The sequence below is a fragment of the Rhincodon typus genome, chromosome 27, assembly GCF_021869965.1.
Source record: "Rhincodon typus isolate 14 chromosome 27, sRhiTyp1.1, whole genome shotgun sequence".
NCBI classification, from domain to species: domain Eukaryota; kingdom Metazoa; phylum Chordata; class Chondrichthyes; order Orectolobiformes; family Rhincodontidae; genus Rhincodon; species Rhincodon typus.
Genome location: NC_063358.1, coordinates 42,353,535 through 42,362,763, shown reverse-complemented (window position 1 = coordinate 42,362,763; position 9,229 = coordinate 42,353,535).

The window sequence follows — 9,229 nt, the reverse complement described above, 5'->3', positions numbered from 1 at the left end:
GAGAGGTGGAAAAGTACAGAGAATGGACTTACCAACATTTAGGGCCTCAACAGCTGAAGTTGAGCTCTCAGTGGAGAGAAGAAGGAAATGAGGGATACTTAAGAGACCAGAATTGGAGGAGTGCAGAGATCTCAGAGGGTTGTGGGGCTGGAGGAAGTTAGTCATTGAAGGATTTGAAGATGAGGTTAAGAACCTTTAGATTGAGGCATCCTTTGACCAGGTTAATGTAGATCAGTAAGCACAGGAGTGATGGATGGATTTAGGATTTAGCAGAAACAAGAACAGAGAATGTTGGAGAAACTCAGCAGGTCTGACAGCATTTGTGGAAAGAGAAAGAGAGTTTCATGTCCAGTGACCCCGTCTTCCGTCTAACCCACAGAATTACAGAAGTGTTTCAGCTTAGAAGGAGGCCATTCAGTCCATCATATCTGCACCAGATGTTCCTCCACCTGAGCATGATGATTTAGTGCCACTTTGCAGCGTTTCTCTCAGACCTTACAGAATTGTCCTGTGGACACGTTTCTAATTTTGTTGCTCATAGCAGCCATTTTACAGTTTTTATACAAATTTGTACAGTTTCCCATCAGAGATACAAACAGAAACCTGAGGCCATAAAATGAAGAGGTGTTGTCAATACACAGATCAGGATCAATGTTCCCTCTTACCTGTGTTTTCTGTGCATAGAATCTTAAATTTAAATCAATTTTAAAGCACTTTTTTTCTGTACATTGCTGATCGCTGCAAGGCTGTGCACACCCAGAGCCATTGAGTTGGATTTACCAGGGAGCACTGGGCTTGACCACTGGGGTTAGCTGGCCCACTAGAGAGGGGTCTCTCCCTGATGGTGACCTGCCTATCACAGAAACATAGAAACATGGAAAATAGGTGCAGGAATAGGCCACTCAGCCCCTCGAGCCTGCACCACCATTCAATATGATCATGGCTGATCATGCAGTCTCAGTATTCCACTCCTGCTTTCTCTCCTTATCCTTTGATCTCTTTAGCTGCAAGGGTCACGTCCAGCTCCCTCTTGAATATATCTAATGCACCGGGTCCAACAGCTTCCTGTGATAGAGAATTCCACAGGTTCACAATTCTCTGAGTGAAGAAATTCTTCCTCATCTCAGTCCTGAATGCTTACCCCTTATTCTTAGACTGTGACTGCATTTTTCTTGCATCTAGCCTGTCCAGTCCCATCAAGATTTGATGTTTCTTTGAGGTTCCTCCCTCATTCTTCTGAATTCCAGTGAGTACAAGCCCAGTCGATCCAGTTTTTCCTCATATTGCCAGTCCTGCCATCCCGTGAGTCAGTCTGGTGAACCTTCGCTGGACTCCCTCAATAGCAAGAATGTCCTTCCTCAGACTAGGAGACCAAAACTGCACACAGTACTGAAGGTGTGGCCTCACCAAGTCTCTACATAACATTGTGTAGAATGTTGTTATGCATCCTTGTTTAAAGTGCAGTCCCCATTGTAAAGCAAGAAATGAGAGAGCTAATTTGCACATCAAGCTCCCACAGACAGCAAGGAGATGGGCTGACCAGTTTAATCTGTTTGTGCAGATTGATTGAGGACTGCCATCTTGGTGATCTGGTCATTTCTCTGCTCTTTACAAAGCATCGTGGCTTCTTCAACAGCTACCAGATTGAGGAATCTCCAAGTTGCAGACTCCCTCAACACTGAAGTATGATGGAACAAAACCCAGTGGGGCAGAAGGATGAAAAGTATAAGAGAGATGGAAATACAAGGGGGAAAATCAATGAATAACTGAATATGAGTGGTTCAGGGCCAGCGTAGGAGACATGTATAACGCAGGACCCCTGCTGTTGTGTGCCTGAACCTCCAGGAGGTGCAGCCACCATGGATTATCCATCTTCTCTCCCCCAACAATAAGACCATAGGAGCAGAAGTAGGCCATTCAGCCCATTGAATCTGTTCTGCCGTTCAATGAGCTGATCTGATAATCCTCAACTCCACTTTCCTGCCTTTTGCCATACCATTCGGATGCTTTCATTTACGACCAGGTCTGTATTTCTGGCCAAGATTTCAGCTACTTCAGAAATGTGAATATACCTGATTTTGGAGCCTATTTTCATAGCAATGGTTCATCAAGGAGAGATCAAGCCAATCCCTGTATTCTGTTAAGTCTTCCTTCACTAACACACTGAAACGCTTTGGGACCTTTTGCAGTGTGTTAATGAATGAGTGTGGGTGAGGTGAGGGGGTAGGTTGGCACCTGCGTGAAGTTGTAGGAGGGCAGAAGGGTGAGGTGGGGATCAGTTCGATCGGTGGGATTCAGAGAATCAGAGCGAGTTGGAGTGCGATTAATTGTAAAGTTACCCAGGAGTCTGTCCCCAATTCTCCTGTTGTGTAAGATAATGGTTCTGAAAGAGTTAATGTTGAAACCGCATGAAGCTCCACCCAGTCTGATCATGTTAAGCACAATCTGAAGTGGAGAATGAGGCAGTGTGGCTAAACTCCTGTCAGGTGCAGAAGTGTCACCTCTGATCAATTATACATGACAAGTTAATGTTCCTATTGCTATCATGCAATAAACTACCTTTCTTTATGTAAAATAAGTGCCTCTTCTTGTTAAGATTCACGAGCGGCCTATTGTCAGGCCACTCATCATAAAATAGGCCGTAGAGTAAGGACACCTGGGGCAATGGCACCTCCAAGGGAAAATGATGCATTTCATTAGGGAACATCTGGTCTCTGACTTTCTGGAGACTGGGCAGATCTGGACAATGTATTTATCATTCCACCAGTCATATGGGAAACAACAAGAAATACTTTCAACGGAGATCCCAGTGCTTTGAGTCTAAAGTGCAATTATTTCTGATTTATACAAACCAGAAAAAATAAAAACCACCACATCCAGTCATTACTGTTTCAGAGATAGTAGGAACTGCAGATACTGGAGAATCTGAGATAACAAGGTGTAGACCTGGATGAACACAGCAGGCCAAGCAGCATCAGAGGAGCAGGAAGGCTGACGTTTCGGGCCTAGACCCTTCTTCAGAAAATTTCTTTTCTGAAGAAGGATCTAGGCCCGAAACATCAGCCTTCCTGCTGCTTGGCCTGCAGTGTTCATCCAGCTCTACCTTGTTGTCTCCAGTCATTACTGTATCACATCCACTGTGCTGGTTTGACTGCACCAACAATGTTATGGAGAAAGTGGATTTTGTATTAAGCTGTCTCTCGGGATGATCATGTAGGTTTGTGATTTTAACCATGAGCTCCAGGGATGTTGGCACATCCATATTCCAACAATGCTGCCTGCTCACTCATAGAAACATGACAGAGTAAGTGCCTTGTGCTGCTCCAGGATTTACCAAACAACACACACGTGTTCTTTGTGAAACCTCCTTCCTACAGTCAACAACTCTAACAGTAACAGTGCCACATTTGTTCTGCTTTTGTCTCCTTTTTAAAGGGAATCAGCAATTTATTTTGCTCAGCAGTTGGGTCAATCTGCCTGGAAATGTGGTGGAGGCAGGTTCATGTGAGGCATTCAAGAGGCATTGGATGATTACTTGGACAGAAATGGGGTGCAGGGATCTGGGACAAAGGCAGGAGATTGACACTAGATATTAGAACTGGACTAGATAAAAGAGCAGGCATGATAGACTGAATGGTCTTCTGCACCATAATAATTCTGTGATTCTGCCCTCTTATAAACAAGGGGGCCTTCCTGTAGGAATCTAGCTGCCCTATTGCACTGTCAGAGGGGCTATCTCTCGGATCAGACATTAAACCGAGAGCCCCCTCTTCCTCCTTGCACGGATGAGGACGAGCAGGAGAGATGTGCCTGATGTCCTAGCCAATATTTATTCCTCAATCCTACATCACAAAAAACAGACTTGATTTGGTCATTATCACACTGTTGTTTGTAAGAACTTGTTGTATGTCACTTACGGCTGTGTTTCCTAATTACCACGGTTCCAAAGCTACTTCATGCTTTACAAAACACTTTTAGATAACCTTAGGTTGTGAAAAGTTGCTGTAAAAATGTCAATTTCTCTGTTTTCTTTCCTCCTACCACTTGTAATGTTCAATATGATGGCAGAATTCCTCACCTATTAATCTAGACATTAAAAGATGGTCAGCTACTCAAGTATGGGATATCATAGCATAAATATCAATGGTTACCTTTCCTTGTGCCTTAAACTAAGGCAGCCTCTTCTGTGCCTGTTCTTTAATGTCACACAGCACTCAAAGGCTTGAAACACTCCTTCTCAATAATGTGTCTTATTGTGGTCAGCCGAGAGATAGAAAAAGCAGATATTATCACTCAAGTCTCCTTGTCTGTAACACTCTCAAACGAAAACAAACATTGATAGAAAAACTCAGCAGGTCCAGCAATTTCTGATTTTGTTTCTGATTTCCAGCATCCACATTTCTTTCAGTTTTTATTTAGATTGTAATACCCAGCCATTGACTGTATTTAAGACAGTGATAGATAGGTTCTTGATCAGTAAGGGGATCAAGAGTTAACGGGGAGAAGGCAGAAGAGTGGGGGTGAGAAACATTTCAGCATGATTGAATGATAGAGCAGATTTGATGGGCTGAATGGCCTAATTCTGCTCCACTATCTTATGGCTTTATGACAGAACTCCAGCCTTTTTGTGATATTTTATGTGAAAAAATACAGAATAATTGAGCTCTAATGACGTCGCCTTGTTCTAGATTTCCCCTATTGAGGACATAGCTTCACTGTAACTGCCCTATCAAATTCATTTAAACATTTTATACACCTTAGTTAGATAATCCTTCAGTCCTCTGTAAGGGGGGAACGGGAACGCAAACTTTATGTAACCCAAAATTTAAACTCTTGGAATTATTCTAGGTTCTGAACCTAGCCCAAGGCCAGACTAGACAGAATTAAACCGGGTGAAGGGGCTTTACAACTGAATCATTGCATCAACCCATTGTAATGTACTCCTCTACATATACCAAATGATGTCTCTTCCCCTTTTCAATTGCTCTTCATTTGTGTCCACTGGCTTTTAGAAGACATTTCCCAGTTATGGACAAATGCACAGTTAATTTGCAAACATGAATTCCTTTAAATGAATTAATGAATAATTTTTCAGGAGACGCTTTATTTTTGAAACTGGAACCAAACTAATAGAAAGAGGGGAAAAAATAAACTTACAAATGCTGAATATCTAAAATAAATTTAGTGGAAAATATGCAGAAGTCTGGCTTGGATTCTTGGAGCGAACACATTATGCCTGCTTTCCATTTTTCTCACATTCTCTCTCTTTTCCCTTCCCCCGCACCCTTGCGGTGTTTGTGTCTTGTTTACCCAAAGGCACTTAGTAAAGAAGATGGATTCTCTCTCTTTACAGATGCTGCCAGACCAGCAGAGTTTCTGCAGCATTCTCTGTATTTGTTTCAGATTTCCAGTGTCCATGTTATTGGGGTGTAGGAGATCTGGTTGTGGCTTTCAGAACCACAAGGGGGTTGCACAAAGTAGACATGCTGAAGCTACTTCCACTTGTAAAAGGAACGAGAATGAGTGGGGAGAGATAGTAGGAACTGCAGATGCTGGAGAATCTGAGATAACAAGGTGTAGAGCTGGATGAACACAGCAGGCCAAGCAGCATCAGAGGAGCAGGAAGGCTGACGTTTCACGCGTAGACCCTTCTTCAGAAATGGGGGAGGGGAAGGGGGTTCTGAAATAAATAGGGAGAGAGGGGGAGGTGGATAGAAGATGGATAGAGGAGAAGATAGGTGGAGAGGAAACAGACAGGTCAAAGAGGCGGGGATGGAGCCAGTAAAGGTGAGTGTAGGTGGGAAGTTAGGGAGGAGATAGGACAGTCCAGGGAGGACGGACAGGTCAAGGGAGTGGGATGAGGTTAGTGGGTAGGAGATGGGGGTGGGGCTTGAGGTGGGAGGAGGGGATAGGTGGGAGGAAGGACAGGTTAGGGAGGCGAGGACGAGCTGGGCTGGTTTTGGGATGCAGTTGGGGGAGGGGAGATTTTGAAGCTTGTGAAGTCCACATTGATACCATTGGGCTACAGGGTTCCCAAGCGGAATATGAGGTGCTGTTCCTGCAACCTTCGGGTAGCATCATTGTGGCACTGCAGGAGGCCCAGGATGGACATGTCGTCTGAGGAATGGGAGGGGAAGTTGAAATGGTTCGCGACTGGGAGGTGCAGTTGTTTAGTGCGAACCGAGTGTAGGTGTTCTGCAAAGCGGTCCCCAAGCCTCCGCTTGGTTTCCCCGATGTAGAGGAGGCCACAACGGGTACAGCGGATGCAGTATACCACATTAGCAGATGTGCAGGTGAACATCTGCTTGATGTGGAAAGTCTTCTTGGGGCCTGGGATGGGGGTGAGGGAGGAGGTGTGGGGACAGGTGTAGCACTTCCTGCGGTTGCAGGGAAAAGTGCCGGGGGTGGTGGAGCTGGAGGGGAGTGTGGAGCGGACAAGGGAGTCACGGAGAGAGTGGTCCCTCCGGAAAGCAGATAAGGGTGGGAGGGAAAAATGTCTTTGGTGGTGGGGTTGGATTGCAGATGGCGGAAGTGTCGGAGGATGATGCGTTGGATCCGGAGGTTGGTGGGGTGGTACGTGAGGACGAGGGGGATTCTGTTTTGGTTGTTATTGCGGGGCAGGGGTGTGAGGGATGAGTTGCGGGAAATGCGGGAGACACGGTCAAGGGTGTTCTCGACCACTGACGGGGGGAAGTTGCGGCCCTTGAAAAACGAGTACATCTGAGATGTACGGGAGTGGAATGCCTCATCCTGGGAGCAGATGCGAGTGAGAATTTAAAGTGAGTGCAAATGAAGCAAGGGTGAAAAAGCTTTCCCTCACAGCATATGAAGCAATTTCCTGTAACTGTAGTGGAGACAGGTTCAAATGGGGCATTTGAGACGTCATTGGATGGCTTTTTGGATAGAACTGGAAGGCTGGGATATAGGGAAAAGAGACTGGTACTAATAATAGAGCCAGTGCAGACAGGATGGGCAGAGTGGCCTCAATCTGTGGTGTAAGAATTCTGGGATTCCGTTAGCAGTGGCTAATAAGAACAATGACTGGTTCATTTTCAGGGTAAGTTTATCGATACCTGAACGATGAAGACCCCTTTGTGCAAGACAGAGCCATATATTCTTGTGTATATGTCCACAATCGCTGCATTTCACCCACAGAGTGAGTGCAAGGCATGCAGCTCATCTCGTCTCCCACTGTGCCAGTCATTCTTGGAAAAAGTTCCTTTGAACTTGCCTTCCCCACATGGAGCCACTGAATCAAAGGCTGCTGGAGGGAGAGCCAGCCGGCAGGGCACTGCTTTTGAAGGCTAGCAGGTTGCTTTTGGTCAACACCATTTCAAACCCTGGCCCATATGGACCACATTAATATTGCACAGAGCACATGGGCCATCAAGACAGATCTGCCCTTCCTCAAAGACAAAAAGGTAGGAGTTTGAAGTGGAGCTCACCGATTCCGCCAATTGGACATTGTGCCCTGTCCATCTTGAGTTATATTTTGGAGATCCTGCCCAATCTGTCAGTACAATGCTAGTCCCACAGGTTGATTACTCTGTACCATATGAACATACAAATACATAGCAGGAGTAGGCCATTCAGCCCCTCGAGCCTGCACTGCAGATCAATAAAACCAGTTGACCCCGGGAGATCATTCAGGCAGGAGTCCCATCCTAGACCTATATACAGGCCACAGAAGGAGAATTCAGTTTGCACTGTTAGGATCTGCTGAGGCTGAATATTAAAGGGAAATGTTTTGAATTGCTATGGTGGCCATGTATGTCCATGAGAGACACACGAAAGGAATAGAAAAAGCTTTACTCAGCAATCAGTACCTGTACTGGGAGTGTTTGATGGGGAGTGTAAAAGGGGCTTTACACTGTATCTAACCCCGTGCTATATCTGTTTGATGGGGTCAGTTAGAGGGAGCGTTACACTGGATCTAACTTATTGCTGTCCCTGTCCTGGGAGTGTTTGTTGGAGACAGTTTGGAGGGAGCTTTACTAGGTATCTAACCCAGTGCTATACCTTTTGTTGGAGTGTTTTATTGGGAATGGTGTAGAAGGATCTTTACTCTGTGTATAACTTGCTGCTGTACCTATCCTGGGAGTGTTTGATGGGGACAGTGTCGAGGCAGATTTATTCCATATCTAACCCTCTGTGATACCTGGTCACATGTCTTATACTGCTGCTTGGCTTGGTTAATTTTACTTCTCAAAAACATCTTGCAAGCTCAGCTTCATTCCACCCAAAATGTAAGCAAACCTTGTGCTCTGAAACCCTGCCAAAAATCTTTTTTATATGACACAGTAACAGTTCATTTTAATACATTCACCATGTTGTCAAAACTTTTTGAATGCCAGCCAGCTCTTGTCATGATGCCCCACAATATGGTGAGCCACTGTCTGTTCATAGTCCCTTATTTACAGTGGTCCAATCCAATTCTTGACCATGGCTGCACCTATAGTCCAGACGTTCAGGGTGAGATATTATTTTTAAATCAACGATTGGATCATACTGCATGTTTTAAACAGGTGGACTGACTAAGAAGATATAAATATTTGATAGGACAATCTGTACAGCAGAGATTGAACAGGAGCTCTGCTACTGAAGTCTGGTTATTGGCGTGTGTTCTGTGTACTTGAGAGGAGAGGGAGTTATTTAAATAAAATATCTTTGTGTGAAATAATATTTCATCCCCTTGGAGAGAGAAGCAAATTCCTTTTTATTTCAGTTTTCTTCCCTCTGCTGATTCTGATTGAGTGACAAATTCTTGGACCACACGCATAGTGTTACACAAGTTTACAGGATAAAAATATATCAGTTGGTTCATACTGCTATTTACTGTATACTCAGTCTCAATACATCTTTGTACCCTGTTAATCTATCTTTCTGTTTCTTTCTCCACCTTGTGTTTCTCTTGCTTCCCCTTAAATCTATCACTGTGGTTCACAATTCCCAACTCATCCCTATCTGACTAGAGAATATCTTATTGAATTTATTTCTATCTTATAGTGATGTTCCCTCATTCTGATTTCGTCCACACATGTCCACCTCTGCATTTTAGAGTTTTAAAAATTGAATTTGAATTCCACCAGCTTTCACAGCACGGCTTCAATCATCGGCCCCAGATAAAGAGATAGTAGGAACTGCAGATGCTGGAGAATCTGAGATAACAAGGTGTAGAGCTGGATGAACGCAGCAGGCCAAGCAGCATCAGAGGAGCAGGAAGGCTGAC